The sequence below is a fragment of the Equus przewalskii genome, chromosome 4, assembly GCF_037783145.1.
Source record: "Equus przewalskii isolate Varuska chromosome 4, EquPr2, whole genome shotgun sequence".
NCBI lineage: Eukaryota > Metazoa > Chordata > Mammalia > Perissodactyla > Equidae > Equus > Equus przewalskii.
The window spans coordinates 337,248-355,476 of NC_091834.1; the positions used below are offsets into that span (position 1 = coordinate 337,248).

Sequence of the window (18,229 nt, forward strand, 5' to 3'; positions counted from 1 at the left end):
TTTTTCCTAGCAGGTGGCATATACGGGAGATTGCTTCCTTTGATTAGTGCTGTTCATCTCCTTCTTCTTGCCATGCTCCTCTGTAGGTCAACTGTAGGAGGCTGAGTAATGGCTCCTAAAGATATCAGCTTCTACTCTCTGGAACTGGTCTTTGAAGGTGTGATTAGATTAAGGATCTTGAGATAGAGAGGTTATCCTAGATTATCTGTGTGGGCCCTAAATGCCATGTACCCTCATAAGAGGGAGGCAGAGAGAGACCTGATGCATACACACAGGAGAAGAGTCAATGTAAGGGCAAAGGGATAGCCTGGAGTGATGTGGTCAGGAGTCAAGGAATGCTGGTAGCCACAAAAGCTGGGAGAGGCAAGGATCAGATTCTTCCCTGGAGCCTCTGGAGGCAGTGGTGTTGCTCAAGCTACAGGTGAATGACAATGTACTAATGAGCCTTTGATGAAGATTTTACCCACTCTTACCCTTTTTCTTTTGATTCTTTAATTATTATTGTTTCTTTTATTTTCTTTTAACTACAGAGAGGTATTTATTCTAATTAAATATTGTTTTTCTGTTGAAGTTCTCCAGGGAGAAGAATGTTCAGCATTCCCAGGATAACAAGCTCTTAGCTGCTTGAAAGGGATTAATAATCATTGTCTAGTCTTCCCTTCTCTGTCACAACTGATGTCAATGTTTTAAATGTTTCCTAATTCCAGCAGTGTTCTATTATTCTGATATTCTGGGTAGGTAATATGCTTTGGAAGTATGGAAACTCTTCTGTCACATTTATGACCATAATTGGGTAGCTTAGTTGGTGTTCGAGGCTATCTTAAAGACACCAGAGGAAGCATTTCTTCTCTCTCTAGCATTTACTTTTCTCTCTTCCTCTGTTGACCAACCTCTGTCTTTCTGCTTCAGATCCCTACATTTAACACTGAGCTTCTTCCTAATGTCTATTTTCTTTTCCATCAAAATTTGCTTTTCTATTCCTAAGGTTGATTCCGAGTACACCGTTCTATTTTTGTTCTTAAATTTCCACAGTAAATCCCCGCATTTTTTGTTGATGAATATGCATTGTGAAATATATGCAAGCCATTCTTACTTTTATTGACCTGATTTTCCACTGCGTATCTATGTATTTTGGCATATTTCACAGGAATTATGGGCAAGTGAGAGCAATTATTTTAAAAATTATCACAAAGGTTTATTGATTGCTTATAGATTGCTATCCAAAGAAGACCAGCTTCAGAAAGCTGGACAAGGAATCAGGGCAGCCAACAGGGTCGTGCTGTTAATCTCTTCTATAAGAGCACCCAGCCAAAAGGGGAAAGCGGTAGCTGAAATTCAGCCTGCCTGCCGCTTACCAAGCCCTAAAGCTGTGCCATGAGGTTGTGCCCCATGGTAAGAGAAGAAGCACAATTTTCTATTTTGCACGAAGGTTCCATACAGTCACCAAGATGTGTCTGTGGACGGCATCCACCTGGAAGAGGTGCACAAGCCGGTGAAACAGAGTGGCCTCTGACTCCATAATTTGGAACATACAAAACCAATGCTGCTGGATTAGTTGGTTGACTCACAATTACTGACATCTGACCTGTTGTTTACAGTTCCTGCCAGGTGCAAGTGTCCCACACTCACAGGTACTCATTACAGAGCGATTTCAGTCGGAAGCCCATTGTGGAGTCTTGCTTCAAGCTGAGGCTGAAGCAGTAATTCTAGGATAATTTCTCAAGTCTCCTAGATGTGGGTGAGGGTGTAAACGGGTGAGGGACACGGACCCACGACACGCACGAGATCACATGTCAAGCTGTACCAGGGAGTATGTCCTGTGTTAGGGAAACCTGTGACCTGACCTCCCAAAGCCAGTGTCACTCGTCTTTACAGCCTTCTCATCCCATCTGTGTAGATTATAGATTATAGGATACATCGCTTTGCCCAGGCAAACAATGGAGAAAAGCTCTGGTTTTCCATCCCTGCCGCTCACCGTCAGCACCATTGTTCTTCATGGTCTCTACTAGTCAAGTGTTGTCGCTGTGGTCAGAGATTCCTTTACAGTGTCCCTCTTCACAGACCACAGGGCTGGCCTCAAGCACCATTGCTGAAATGCCCAAGGCTGAAGCCCTCAGAGGTGATGCAGCCCATGCCCCTCTCAAGCGCCCTCCGGGGCCCATGCTCTTTCTCTAGGGGTGGCTGAGTTAACGCATGACTGTCTCAATAACCACCAGGGATCAGGCTAATCTCGTCCTTTCCTGAAAGTCAATGGCCTCCACCGCCTACAGGGGTTCTCCAATAATCCAGCCTCAAAAGCTTAGACCTTCCAAATCAGAGGCCCAAGAAGGATGCCTTCAAGGGTCTTCCCCCTTTTAGCAACAAATACAACCAATTTCTACCTACAACAGAAAAGCCCAGAACTCAGGTACATGGAGTTGGGTGTAACAATTACTTATCTTTCTTTGCTGAAAAGAAAAGAGTCATTCATATTCTCTGCTTTAATAATAATAATAGCATTAGGCCCCATTAAATAACAAAATTGCTAAAGAACAGAAGAATAAAATGCCATTTGAAATAGATGTTGCTGGTGATGTGTGTGTGGGTGTGTACATTCGGATTTGGAAAACACTGCGTCTGTAATGGGGATTTTGAAATTTTTGAAAGTCTGCCAAACAAGTCAGTCCAGTTTTATGACACAACTCAGCATCAGCTCCAAATTAAATTTAAAAGCAAGAACATGAGAATATACTAGGGGTATTTCTCAAAATGGTTAGCTTCTTTTGCAACACTAAGCCACAGCAGTTTCTTTAACGATTTCTAAGTGTTGCATGTGGAAGCTTAAAGTGTTTTCATAAGTTATCTGGAAATAGAAGGGTGGCTGAAGTGAGGAAATTTCACAGAGTATTCGTGTTGAATTTCACTAGAATGTGTGTTGGATTTACCACTGGTTTTGCTAAATTCAATGTGTGTTCACTGAGTAAACCAGTGACGGAACCCTGAGTCAGCGGGGTGGCAGACTGAGTGGAGGGGTGGGGTGCTGGGTGTTAATAGATCCCATGGGAGCTGATAGTAGATACGGGTAGTCAGGACAGGATTCAACAGCAGCGGGTACAAGGAAACCCAACAAGAAATCTTGTTCTCTCAGAGACCCTCAGCTCAGCGGCAGGCAGGGCCTTGGAGGGTGGGACAACACTCACAGAAGTCTCGGGGGGTGGAAGCCTTGAGCAAGTGGTTCCAGAGCCCAGGGAAAATGTGTCCATGACTGACAGGAAATAACGATGGCAATAATTTCTCCTACCATGTGCAAGGCATTCTGGAATTACTGAAAACCAGTGAAGTTGGTGTGATTATTACCATTTCGTAGATGAGGAAATCGAGACTTAGGCATGTAAAGCGACTTGGTTAACACACACAAGTAGGCAACCAATGGCTGACGCTTCTGACTTGATCTGCAGCTTTGGAAGAAGGTGGGTTGAGGACTTGGATGGACGGAGGCAGCAGGCATGAAATCAACGGAGCGACTCCAGCATAAAGGGCCGAGTGAGGGATGTGGTCACCACGTGTGAAATACCAGGTGGAGGGGAAGTGTCATGAATTCTAGGTTGATTTGCCAGCTGGCCAGCCTCGAGAAGCTTTGTACATAAAGTTGATATCTTTCCTCATTCGTGCCTTCATTCAAGGTACAAATTTGGACGAGACTGGCTCAACTTCTGCCTGTAAGGAGGTCTCCCTCTGGCAGGGCACCCACACTAAGTATAGAGAGACCCTCCCTTCTTTTCCCCCTTCCCTCCAATGGGCTATTCCACTTTTAGACAAGCACACAGGCCCCTTGTGTTTTAGCATCTTACTGATAGAGAAACAGGTGAAAGAGCAATTATGGCCAAGTTACATGTCCTGTGGAGTTCTTACCGTAGGTATATTTCCTGAGGGTGTTTCAACAAGTTACATGTGCACATCCTACACTGTTTTCACGGCAGCCTCCCCTCACTTTCTGGACTGAAAGAGCATATCCAAGTGTAAGAGAATCGAGGCTCACAACGGGGATTAACCTTTCACGAGGCCTCTGTGCCTCACCTCACCCCATACAATGATCCTACACCCATTTCCTCACTCCAGTGGAAGGGACCAACAGAAAGCCTGCCTTGATACTGAGACAGGAATCGTCCTTATTCGTTTTTCCAGCTTGGGATGGCCTGAGGGGGAAACTGACCCTACAGGTGGAATTCAAGTGCCCCCAGATGTGAAAGCTGGAGGGCTGGAGGATAAGGGAGCCAGGCTGGCCGCTGTATTCATGGTCCTGCCAACAGTTTTCCAGTGTAAAGTTGTAATTGATAAGGATTTCCTTCCAAATTAAGAAATGGAGAAGTTAAAAAAAATTCGATTTGCTTATACGAATTTATACATTTAAATAAAATGCTTTATAGAAAGGACAGTTTAGAAAGTTTATATGGGATGCTAGTCTTGCTTTAGGCCTTAGGAGCAGCATGAGTGTGAAGACAATTCAATTTTACCCTCTTTTCTCAAGCTTTTCAAAGGGACAGTCTCCTTTCCTCCTATTCATTGGACTAACCGATCTCTTCAGGTGTTGTCTCTCCTTTGAACACCCGCTTTTATTCATCATATTCTCAGAACCAGAAAATTATTATACCTCATGTTTTTTAAAGTACACTCACGCGTCACTTAATGATGGGGACACATTCTGAGAAATGTGACTTTAGGCGATTTCATTGTTGTGTAAACATCATGCAGTGTACTGAAGGGGAACAAATTTGCCACCTTAAAATGTATCTCTTTAACATGAAAATTATTTTAGGCTGATTATTTTTAAGAAACAAAAGATTCAGGTTTTTCTTGTTACCTCCCCCTTAACTGCCTAAAAGTTTTCAGATAAAAAAAAAAAAAATCTCAGGAAGCAAGCTATCACCTTAGCTTAACATGAACTAGGTCATAGGCAGGGAGGGACCTGGGAAAGTCTGTTTGCTGGGCTCCCCTCTGTGTTCTGTTTCTGTGGCCAAACAAACACTTGTTTTCCAAACATTTGCTCTTTGTCACCTACCTGTGAACTGCCTTCTTCCCTTTGAAGTCCCTGCCTCTCCTCACCCCCAACATCTTCTTTTGTCTTTAGCTGAGCATAGTATTTAAGGTGAGGGCTTTGGTCATTTTGAGGAGTTACTCATTTTTCCTGGGTTTCTCCTGTGTAGACGTGTTATTAAACTTCTGTTTGTTTTCCTCCTGTTAATCTGTCTTATGCAATTCAATTCTTAGACCAGTGAAAAGAATCTAGAAGGGGAGAGGAAAATTTCTCCCTTCCCTGCAGTACTCATACAAACCTGGATGGCACAGCCTACTGCACATCTAGGTGATATGGTGCTAATCTCATGGGACCACTGTCATTTAGGCACTCCATCACTGACTGGATCATAATTACATGGTGCATGCCTGTACTTAGTTATTTCTAAACCTTTCAGAATAAGCATTTTTAGGACAAGATTGATAAGATTGTTGAATGATATGAATAGCTAAAGAAAAGAAACTCTTCAAAATCTTTCATTTTAAAAGTATCATGGAATTGCAACTCCCAAAACATTATTTTGTGGTATGGCATATGTTTCGCCTCTGAGTAACAAAGGAGACTGACATTTTTATGTGTTTATCTGTGCTACTTCATCTGTTGCATTTGTAGATTCAAATTAATTAGAATTTTCAGGGCTGGCCCAATGGAATGGTGGTTAAGTTCATGCGCTCTACTTTGGCGGCCCCAGGGTTTGTCGGTTGGGATCCAGGGCAAGGACCTACATACCATTAAAGCCACGCTGTGGTGGCCACCCACATACAAAATAAAGGAAGATGAGCATAAATGTTAGCTCGAGGCCACTCTTCCTCAAGCCAAAAGAGGAAGACTGGCAAGAGATATTTGTTCAGGAACAATCTTCCAAAACAAGGGAAAGATAAAGAAGTATTTTCAGAACATGATGGCATCACATAATAAACCTGTGGGAAAATGGAAAAAGATTTAATTTCATTAAATACTAATTTATTTAACTTATTTCATTCACATAAATTATATCTTTTAAGACTCACATCCCAAGAGCTTGGCTGGCTTAACTGATTAATACAAGGACTAAATTTATATGGGGTATAGTTAGCAAATATCAGAACTGGAGTACAATTCAGATTTCTGAGTCTGTATAAGGATTTTTAAAGCCACTTAACTACAAGACCTGGGACACAGAATGAGTTAAGTTGATCGAGCTAACATGCTCGGGTGAAGTGAAGGGAGAGAGGAGGGAGGTGGAAGAGGAGACCGTGTACACAGAAGGACCTCAAGTGACTGAGCTAGAGTGAAGCAGAGGGAGAGAGGAGCGCGGTGGAGGACACCATGGACATAGAAGGACCTGACATGAATGAGCTCAGGTGAAGCAGAGGGAGAGAGGAGCGCGGTGGAGGACACCGTGGACATAGAAGGACCTGATGTGACTGTGCTCGGGTGAGGCAGAAGGAGTGAGGAGGGAGGTGGAAGAGAAGACCTTGGACACTGAAGACCTGACATGAATGAGCTCAGGTGAAGCAGAGGGACTGAGGAGCGCGGTGGAGGAGAAGACTGTGGAGACAGGAGGACGTGACGTGAATGAGCTCAGGTGAAGCAGAGGGACTGAGGAGCGCTGTGGAGGAGACGATCAGGCTGCTTTGTGGCGGAAGCCCCAGTTATGAATTTCCCGTTGGTGGGGACGTTACATGACTCATTCCATTTCTAAGGCATCAGAGTGCACTTTCTGATTCTCAGACTGGAGTGAGTCCTCTTCCCTGAGTTTTCCACTCATTGCTCCAGACCAACAAGGGCCACAGGATAAAAATCAGTCAAGGACACAAGCAGGCAATTTATCGAAATAGAAATCCAATGGCTTTTAAGTGTCAGATGGTACTCAACCACATTCCCAATTAAGAAAATGCAAATTATAGTGATAATGGAGTTTTGTTCACCTCTCAGCCTGGGACAGCTAAAAATTTCCTAAAGCATTATTGGCAATACTAGAAGGAAGTTGTGCATGTAACTTGATCAACATCTTTGAAAAAAATTGGCAATATTTATCAGAACATTAGGAGCACTCACAATTTGAATTCTGCTTCTGGGAATTTGTCCTGCAATTGATGAACACATGTAAAATGACATAAAAAGCAAGAATATTTACAATAATAAAAGAGTAAATATCTTTTTATCAATACAGGACTAGTTAAATAATTTATGGTTCATCTGTGCAATGGAATAATTTTACAAGTATATATATATAAATGTACATATATACACACACACATACGTGGTAGATACGTATGTGTTGCTATACTAACAATATGTCTCGAGATTAAGTGAAAAAGCAATTTGAAAATTGTTATTTCAGCACATAGGTGCATAGAATACTCTGGAAGCATACATGAGAATCCCTTAAAATATTGTTGTCAACCAAGAGAGGAGACCAAAAGTCAGTGGTGATAGAGAGACATATTTTCATCACATACTCTTTTGTGTTTTTTCATTTTTTACATTTACATGTTAATGAAGAACAATAGGGAATGCAAAAAATACTCAAAATGAACAAGTATTTATTGTTGTGATAGCTGGGATTGCAAGACGGCCTTCAGATTTCTGCCTCCTGGTGTCTGTGCCCGGTATCGTCCCCAACCCTGAGTGTGGGTGGGGCCTGTCAACATGATGGATTTCACTCCCGTAATTATATTACAACACATGGGAAAGGTGAAGGGATTTTTCAGATATAATCAAAGTTCCTAGTCAGTTGACTTTAATCGATAGTGAGATTTCCTGGGAGAGTCTGGCCTAATGAAATATGCCATTTAAAAGAGGATTTAGAGGTCACAAAGACATTCCTACTGGCCTTGAAGACATGAGCTGGCGTGTGTGGAGGGCCTGTCTGGCAGGAGCTGGAGGGCAGCCTTCATTTGCGGGGAGCCGTCCCGGGCTGACATTCTGACTACCACCTTGTGAGGCTCTGAGCCAAGGACCCCGTTAGGCTATGCTGGACTCTTGGCCCGTAGAAAGTGTGAAAAAATACAGTTTTGAAACTACAGTTTGTGTTGTTTTAGGTTGCTAAGTCTCTGGTAATTTTTTATGCAATTATAAAAAGGGAATACAATTGAGGACTTCTTATGCACCTAGCAAATAAGCCTAAGCATAACATGATAAAGAAAGTTTTCTCTTGTTGCCAAGTAAAGAGAAATGAATTCCATAAGCTAAATTCAGCACCCATACAGCGACCACCACAGCATCTGCCAAAGAAATCGAACAGTCAGAGAGCAACCTCGCCTGCATGTTTCAATATGGACTAGAGACTGCAGCCTCTCCGAGATTTGCATTTGTGTCGTCTGCTCAACTATTACTACAGAGGACGTGTCCTTTGAAGGGGGCCTGTCTTGAGGGACAGGAAGCAAAAGGGACAGGTGTCATTCTTGCCCTAACAACAGTCACGGCCCAGGAAAATAAATAAGGGTCAGAGCAAGTGAAGACAGCTGTGAGAAAGTAAAACTGTGAGAACGAAGCCACAGAACTGTGGTTCTAAAACGGACGTCTCCATCACCCAAGACGCTTTAAGAAGCTTAGTTTCTTCAGCTCTAATGGAGCCCAGTCAATGTGATTGAGAAGGTCCAGGATGAGGCTCAGGAACTAGTTTTTACAAGAATCTTGGGGGATCCTGATGCAGGGGTCTAGGGACCAGAGTCCAAGTGGTACTCTGTTGGAGCTGTGGGTCCCATCCGTTGGCAGGTCCCATCCATGGGCGGAAATCTGTTGATGGAGCATGCGCCCTGACAGAGCTAGACGGAGATGCCCCGAGGGGAGGATGCAAGCTGAAGGCCCTCTGGAGAAGGAGCTCCAAGAGCTCATCCTTTGGGTGGATGAATCATCCGCTCTATAGCTAAGGGAGTCTTACCTGGAAGATGTAAATAAACACACTGCTCTCCCTATATTTACAGATAGCGCAAGGAAAAAAAATGTAATTACATACATGAAGAGTTTTGAGGGGCAAAGCTTTGCTTACTGTGGTTGTTACCAATGTAAGCCATTATAATAATATTTCAAAACTATGTAGTATTATCAAAACTATCTGAAAATGTGATTTTTTGCTGATGGCTTTGGTGTTTTGTGGTGAAATAACACTCTTATGCACATAGAACAGTTGTTTCTCTCCATCAACAAGAATAATTTATCATTTATATGAAGGTCAGTCCATGAGCTTAAATAAATTAATTGAAACAGTTATTGATTTTCTCGTGCTTTCTTCGCATCCAGGTGGCAAGAACACAATATGCGCCAAGCACACCAAGAGCCATCTTGGATTTGGCAGTGGAGTTGCAATGCTACGTGATGAGTGTGTGTAGAAGCCTTGTATATAAACTGCAATGGCACAAAAGAGGAGGTGGACTCTAAGGGGCGGGATTGAGGGCGTCTTCACAGAGGAAGTTAGGATTCACAAAGATAAGTGTGTATCAGCAAAGGCGTGTGTCTTGGGAGCTGTGGGAACTGTATCCATTAGGATGCTCTTGATGTTAAAGAACAGAAGATCCATCTCCAAAAGTGGATTAAATAGTGGGAAAACTATCATCTTCTGCCACAAGACTGGAGGGAGAGTCAGTCTGGAGGTAGTGCGGTGGCTTGAGGACATCACCAAAGGGCCAAGGTTCCTTTCTTTCTCTGCTCTGCTCTTAGCTGTCGTCCTTGAGCTCTTCTCTCAACGGTGTTTAGTGTGTCGCATCCTGCTGAAATGTCAACCAAGAGTAGGAGCAAAGGGAAATTCCTGTCTGGCCTCCTTGCTTTGAGAGGGAGGGGCACAAGGAGAGGACGGGAGAAAAGAGAAGCTCGGTTCTGGACTTAGACTAATCACAATTCATCCTGGAACAGCTGGGGGCCTGGTACCCCTGCTCAACCCCATGCATGCGAATGCCACACAGAGGAAGCAAAACATTCAGTTGTTGGGTTGGTTTTGCAAGGGAAAAGGGATGAGGATGACTGTTGGAGGCAAACAGACATTTCAGACAGGGTGTAAGTGAATGGAACGATCAGGCAGTGTGCACATTTGGGAAGCTGTAACTAATTCATTCTAGCTGGGTCATTGAGACCAAGCCAGTCTTAACAGGGCACCAATCATGGAGAGTTTCACATTTACCTTACAGAGAACAGGGAGCTAGGAAATGACATGTGAAACTGGTGCTCTAGAAAGATCCTTCTGGAAAGATGACTGTGATTCTGGAGGTGATCAGACCAACAGGAGGACATTATGAAGTTCAGGGGAAGGGTTATGCCCCAGAGTATTGGCAGAATATGTGGAGACAAAAATGTCTGATTCCAGAGATAAGATTAATAGGATTTAGTTACCAATTACATGGTGGGAGGCGGGTAGTTAAGACCAAGCTCAAGAACTATTCAGTTCTCTTTATTTTATATGCTTCTACATTAAAAATGTACAATAAGATTTAAAAACAAAATTCTCCCATGTAGAACTGACAAAATACTGATTTAATTAAGCGAAATAGTTTCAAAGATGGCAAAGGATAAATGCATTTAAAGTTCATGGCATAAATAAGTCACACATTTCTAAAATTTACCACATATGGATATAATTTTAAAATATTCTTCTAAAACTCTTGACTGACTCTATGTTGAGCATCCTAACTTTCTGTCTTAGATCAGAAATACCTTACTTATTCTCCCCCCAAAAAAAATGCCGTCCACTTTATAAAAGAACACAACTTAAAAAAATATGCATTCTAGTTAAAATTTTGGATGTCATTTTTTCAATGTTGATTGACATTAATAACAATTCTTTCTCCAGAAAACACTGAAAGAAATCTAATCCCATTTTCCTTGTGGTTGTTGTCTTTCCATTTTGGCAGAAATTATTTGATGAGAAAGACAAGTTATATCATGCTCACTAGGGGACCCTCAGGCCCTTAGAGAGTCTGGTCCCCTTTGGGAACAGGCTCACACTTGCAACTCAGCAGGCGCTGGCAGAGATGAGGCAGTAATCTACGTGTTTGTCACAGAGATTTCTCTGTGAGACGCAAAGCGATCTGCTCAAGTGTCAGACTTATGACCTTTGACTCACCAGCAGCAAACGCCAACCAACTGGCCGAGCAGCTGAGGGTGAAGTGGGAGAATTCCCATAAATGTCTGCTCTCGAGCTTCATCCCATAGAAAATAGACTCTGGCCTTCAGAGCTGGATGAGCTGGAGCTCACTCCCTGTGAGGGACCCGTTAAGTCACGAGAACTGCCTCCTGTGAAAATCCACCTTTCCAAGTCTCAGAAATAAAAATCCTTTCATAGTCAAATAAGGCAGCCAAACAAGACCTGAGAATGGACACCTTTTTCATTCATAATCTGGCTGAATTTTCTTAAAAAGCTCAGTTACTATGTAAACATCACGGCGACTATTTAGATTACTCCAAACATATTTCCGTGTCAGACCCACTGATTCAGTCCTTTCCAGGGTTATTGAAAGTGAGTAATTTACAGGGACCACAGGCTTCGTCAACAACTGCAGTTTTTACTGACTTCACTCCCCACACCCAACTGCACATTTATGGAAGTTTCACCTATTGTTTCTTGAGACCTCATCTGCCTAAATAAGCTAGTTGAAGAAGCAAAACCTTAGACAATGGCTAAAAGCCTAGAAATAGAGGAAAAGATAATTGTATTAAATACCGGACTGTAGCTGCTTCTGTCTTTTGATCTGAAGCTTTGCCATAAAGTGAATCCTAGAGACCAAGACAACAGCTCCGTTGTTATCTCATGTGTTTATAGTTACCGTGTACAAGATTATGTGTCAGCCAGCTCTTAAACTTGCTGAGAAGCTGACCTAACAAGAGAGACCCAGTACGTCTTTATCTTTAAAAGGATTTTTAAAGCATTTTTTCTCCTGAAATAGAGGCCTAAATTGTGTAGGCTTATTGGCAACATCTGATTTTGTATGTTCTACGTTAGTTACTTTAACTTTTCCAACACAGTTTAATCCATTTCCCCACATTTAGATTAGAATGTGTCTGAATATTATGCTAATAGTCATAATACCTACATATGCTAATCTTAAAATTTACCCTCCAATATGCAAGAGAATAGCATTCGATAAAAAAAATGAAAGTTCTTATTTCCATGGCTTTGCTATTTCTTTGTGCTATAATAAGGGAAACCCTTTTTTCTAGGATAATGAAAAGGAAATTTGGAAGTCTGTAGTTGGTACATAACTCTATAGAATACAATTTCACATTTTATAACAATATACATAGTTTACAAATTGTAAAACTGTGTAATATCACTTGGGATCTACATTTTAAACCCTGTATTCTTGATCTGTTTACATTGCGCTATTTCTAAGATCATTTCTGTTTTGCCAGTTAGCATTTAGCTTTTACAATTAGATGAATTCTCTCTTCTCTAAAAGATTTGATTCTGCCTTCAGAGGAACAGGGTTTACACAAAAACACAGATATAAAGATGCACAGAACCTATAATATTGCTTTAAAATCTGTACAATTCCCATTCTCTCTTAGGAAAACACAAAGAAGAAAGACAGACGTGGGCACTCGTGGCTTTGATGTGACAAGGAATTTGAAGCCAGGCTCTGTCCTTGGCTCCCTTGGGGGAGAATGTTTAAGTTCCTGAGCTTTGTTTCTCCATCTATAAAGGAGGAAAATAATTCTTACCTTAAAATCTCGTAAGTGTGCAAGAGCAGTGGGGAGAGTTTTATATGAATGATGATTATGTAAAGGGTCTCAGGGCACTTGGCACACAGTAAGAAGTGGGGGCTCTTCATGTGCACTGTTTTACACAAGGAACTTTTAAAGGTTAAACTCATCCAGATCTAACGTTTAGAGAGTTGGACTCACAAGGATAGTTATGTGGCTGTTTAATCTTCAAATAGGACTGCAGATCTAGAGATTAGAAAAACAGTATTACTCACAACTGCTTTTCCACAAAAGGCAAGAGGATTCACAGCCACATTTGAGGAAGAAGACTGCTCTTGTCCTCTGCCTTAGTTGTCGCATCCAAGTGCGCTTTATATGGAGAGAAACCCTCAGCTTCAAGAAGCTAGAAATTCACAGAATGTTTGGAGCTGCAGAATCACCATATTCAGAAAAGATGTGGCCACCTTGGAAAATGAGCTTTCAGTGCAGTTTTGGAAGGATAAGAACAATCTTTGGGGACCTTTTGCAATTTAAGGGGGAAAAGAAAGTCAGGAAAATAAATCTATTCCTTTAGGCGAGTTCGTAACAATGTGTGTGACTAATATGCATCAGAACTATGGAAAGACAGTTTGTTAAGCATCAGAACTAATTAGGCAACTCCACTGTCCTCTCTGAATGGTGATCTCACTTCACCGGAACAGGAGAGCATAATATCAAAATTCCTCTCATTTTTAGAAAAGAATTAGTTACTGTTTCTTACAAGAACATGGTCTCATGTCACAGACACAATACTGAGTGAGAGAAGCCACATAAAAAAGGGTATAAACTATATAGTGCCACTTACACAAAGTCAAGAAACTGGAAATCTAATCTCCTAGTGACCAAAGTCAGAAGAGTGGTCTCTTTGTGGAGAGGGATTTATCGAGTGGGAGGCCCACAGGGGCCGTCTGGGACTGGAAGTGTGACTACACAGGTGTGTACGTAAGTAAAACTTCATCGAGCATAGACTCGGGATTCATACACGTTAGTGTCATGTGTGTTATACATAAGCATTTTAAAAGTACATGTCACAGTGTTTGGAGCATATTCTAAAATGTGATGTGGTTTCTACTCATACCTGAGGACTACAGAATGATTTTTACTCCTGATTCCATTTCCTGAGACTATAAGTGTGATTATTTTTTCCATGAAATCTCAAGGAAAATAAGTGAGGAGCTGGAGAAACCTAACACATAGCACTGTGGAGATAGCAGTTTATTAATACGGCGTTTTCTCATGAAGATAGATTTTTGTACCACTTTTCCTTATCTTTCCTACAGATAATTTTTTTCTACCCAGAAGGATTCATTTATTTACTGGAACACCTTATTCTGCGGCCATGAAGAGAAGTACAAAAAGCAATGGATATTTGCACTGCCTCCTAGAACAGTGCTGTTCAGGAGAGCTGTCTGTGGTGTTGGAAATGTCCCACGTCCGGCTGTCCAGTACAATAGCCACAGGCCGCATGTGGCTGCTAGCAATGGAAATTCGATTAGTGTGACCAGGGAACTGTACTTTAAATTTTCTTTGATTTTAATTCATTAAATTTAAACAGCCACGTAAGACTAGAGGCTTACTGTTGGACAGCTCAATTCCAGAGCTTAAAAAAATGCCTCCATACATTTTCTCATGTCTTAGAACACGCCTGGGCATATTATTTCCAGTGTACAAATGTTCAAAGTAAAGCTAAGTGTGGCTTAGTGTTTCGAGCAGGATCACACAGGCCTTGAGGAATGGAACTGGGACTGTAATTTTTTATTACACGCCTCACAGCCTCCCTGGCTACCCATGGTTTCTGCCATCTACTTTGCTGTCGCCTAGTCACTCTCAGAAAAACGTGCATGGCAATCAGCAAAACTCTGTGTTTTTCCTCTCTGGATTTCCGTCGTATTGCTAATTTCTCGACATCAGGAAATGTGCTTCTGACATTCAACCTTCATGTATGTGTGACTCCCTGTGGGGATTCTAAACATGAATTCTTTCCTGAGATTAGCAGCTGGCCAGTCAGAGGTGAGTAATGCTGTAGTCATAACACTACACCCGCTAAAAATCTATTATTTAATTCAAAACTGCTCCGACTCCTCTGCCCCACCCGCACGCACCTGGCTTGTGTGTGAAGACTCTTCTGAACGCCTGTCCACGATGCCTTTCTGGATCTCCAGCAAGAATGATCTTTCTCTAATGTCTGTCCACACCTCTTTTCAACTTGTGTCTCATTCTATTTTATACGATTTTCTCTTTTATAGTATTTTTATCCTCTTTGAGATGGCATCATATTTTATGGTGGGGAGAGAATTTTGTTTGTTTCTTGTACTTCTCTTCAAAGTCCCCAGCATAGTGTATGGCACACAGGAATTCAGCAAATATTTGTGGAAATTACTCAGTAGGTTTCCATAGTGAATATTTTAGTGAAGAGGTGCATGATTAAAGAAAAATATTTATGATATACAACTTCTTAAGAGTAGCAATATGAAAGTTTAGAAAAGCCATTTTAAATTTTTACCTTAAATTTATCTCTAAGCAAATTAAAAATTCTCACCCCTTCAAGCCACACCTCCTTAATTATCTCAACTATTTCTATTCTTAGTAAAATGCTTCATTGAAAAAGTATTATTTTAGATTAAAAAAATTCTTTGGTAGTTATATCCTGCAACTTTAATTTATTTTGATTTCTACAATAATTAAAAAGACAAATTTTCCAAACTTCCTTTATTTTTCATAAAAATTATACTGTCTTGGATCTTTACTTCTTGTTAACTAATTTTACTAACTGAATGTCATTGCCTTCTGCAAGAAATTCCTGTCATCAAATACTTTTGAAATAAGATAAGTTCACGTGCCTTAAGAATGATGTTAATTCCATTTTAATTTTATCAACACTGTAAAATGAAGTGTTTTTGCTATAAACTAATAACACATTTTAATGGTAGTTGAAAACATCAGAATTTTATTACATAGGAAACAAAAAGGCAATAATTTGTCATCCCCAAACTTCAAATGCTTTAATGGCTCTTAGAGTGAATCCTGACCCTCTGCACGTGACTTACGAGCCTGGAATGACCAGAACTTCGCTCGTCTCCCATGTGGTGTCTCCTTACTCCCAGCTGAACTGTGTGACTATTGAGTTGTTCTTTGTGCGCTCAGGGCTTAGCGTGGCTGAATTCTCACCTCAGTTTAAATCTTACGTCTTCGGAAAGACTGTCCTGGACCGGCCAGTCTACAGCAGAGCCTACACTGTCCCCTGTCCTCCCCTCACTTCTTTTCTAATACAGCAAACATTTCTCTGGTTCCATTTCACTGTTTCCAGATGAGTAACAGAAATGTTGATTTCTACAGGTGTGGTCACTGGCTCCTGTGACTGAACGTCCAGAGGCAGGTGGAAACCAGCATGGAGTCAACTTATTGCTCAGTTTCTCTGAGAGTCTCTCGACCACAAAGGGATATGAGGCAGCAGCTACGGGGATCACAACCACAGCAAGAAAGAGGCCATCTTTTTCCTGTTCTCGTAGGAGTGAGGCAACCTCTTCCCTAGAGGTTTAGCACAATCTCCCCCTCGTGTTTCGGTGGCTAGAACAGTGTTTCATTGCCAACCCTGATCTAAGATCTAGGGTCAGGGGATGCAAAAGCTGCTTCAATGAAGTTTGGGTTGCTCGACTAACTGCTTGCAAAGAAATGGAATTTCTTTTCAACAATTGTGTTCATACCTCCTACTAGGGGAGACATGAGCTTTCCCAGAAGTATATGAGCTGCGTGGGGAAAGAGTAACCCGCCCAAAAATCAGAGCGCTTAGAAGCTGGTAGGCACACATAATGTGCACCACGGCCCAGTTTCACTTCTTCATGACGCTGTTGCCATCAGAGGTGATTTATTTATAGATTTTACAACTGGTTTTCCTTGTCTCCCTAAACAGAATGCAAATCCCTGAGAACAGGGATGTGACATGTGGCATATCCGTAAATATCTGTTGTCAAAATAAATAAAGGTCCCTCCACCACTCCACTTGTACTTTGTCTAGAGAAATTCCACTCATCCTTTTGGTCTCTACTTTGACACATCACTTTCTTCAGTAAAATTTTACTGACCCATCAAACTCAGTCACACAGCATCACCAAATAATTGTGTATTTAATAATCTCTGTCTACCATGAGACTATGAACTTGAAGACATTGGTCTTTCTTTCTAACCTGGTCACTGTTGTATTGCCAGTGTTGAGCATTATTTCTACAACACAACAAGTATTTTATATACATTTGCTGAATAAAGGAATAAGTGAAGGAAACAACACATATAGGTTCTGTTTGAAATTGTCCTTTCTTTCAACCAATGTTACCCTTGGGGAAGAAAAAGTATTGGAATCCTCAGTTTAGTACTTCAATATGGCAAGCCTGTTATAGGTTAAGGTGGAAAAAGCCTATAGTCACCATAAATAATATATCTAGATTAAGAAATGTATAGCAAACCCCAGAAGGATGCCAGCACTGGTGTCCACAGGAAAGCTTGCTGAAGGTTGGCTCGCCTCACCAAGTAAAATGTTGATTTTAGGATCTGGCACCATGCCTTAAAAAAACAGCTTTCAGTGCTAAGGAATGAAGTCTGCAGAGAACTGACAAAAGTGTGAGAACTTATTGATCTATGATGAGAAACAACCATGACATGAACCAGAGTAATTGAGTCCAAATCACCAGAGCATTCTTTCCCTGGGTTATGCCACGTGGGAAGCCAAACCTCAGACTTGTGCTTTAGTAGATGTAAGTTTTTAAAAAAGTCTATCTACCTATGTATATATGTATATCTGTATCTATCTATCTATCTATCTATCTATCTATCTATCTATATCTACCATCTATCTGCCATACTTAAGAAATATTAAAGTTTTCTACTATAAAAAACTTTGCCAATTGTATGAATATAAAAGTCAATTGACGAAGACAAATTTCAGCCAAAATTATTTGGGGAAACTTCCACTCTCCATAGAAAGAACTTTTCCAACGCAACCAGAATATTTGAATACTTAACCAAGATATTGCAAAATTCTGCTTTAATACCCTCTTGCTTTCTGTTTCATTCTTGTCCTCATAATCCTAAGCTTATATTTCACTTTACACTGTCATGTTAAACTACCATTTTTATGTCATAGCTTTAATTACCAATGAAACTTGCCTGTTCCTCTATCAGCATCCTTTTTAGAGAGAAAATTCATCACATTCAAACTTTTTGTTGAGCTTAGTCCTTTAGGGTAAGCTGACTTTCCATAAAGTGTAAATTTTATGGTTAAAACTTCTACAGAAACTTTAAAATATATTTGATTCAAGCCCAAAAGAAGGAACTGTGTAATGTTCTATTTCCTTTTACATTCTACACTTTCCTTTGTCAAGATATCTACTCAAGTTTGGAATTCCATGAAACTTTTGATGTCAACTCATATTACCAGCCACTTTTTCTTTTACTTTATTCAGCTGGCCTCCTTGTCGACTGCGGCTTCTGACAACTGTGAAAACACATTTTTGGTTTCTTTGAGTA

The 18,229-nt window shown here is 41.0% G+C and overlaps 1 long non-coding RNA gene across 1 annotated transcript; it reads left to right on the forward strand.

The window, feature by feature from the left end:
* Positions 1 to 14,408: 14,408 nt before the first annotated feature.
* Positions 14,409 to 16,995, forward strand: LOC139083099 (uncharacterized). The gene is made up of 2 exons (XR_011539667.1): positions 14,409 to 14,719; positions 16,046 to 16,995. It is a non-coding gene; the product is annotated as an uncharacterized lncRNA (long non-coding RNA).
* Positions 16,996 to 18,229: the final 1,234 nt, after the last annotated feature.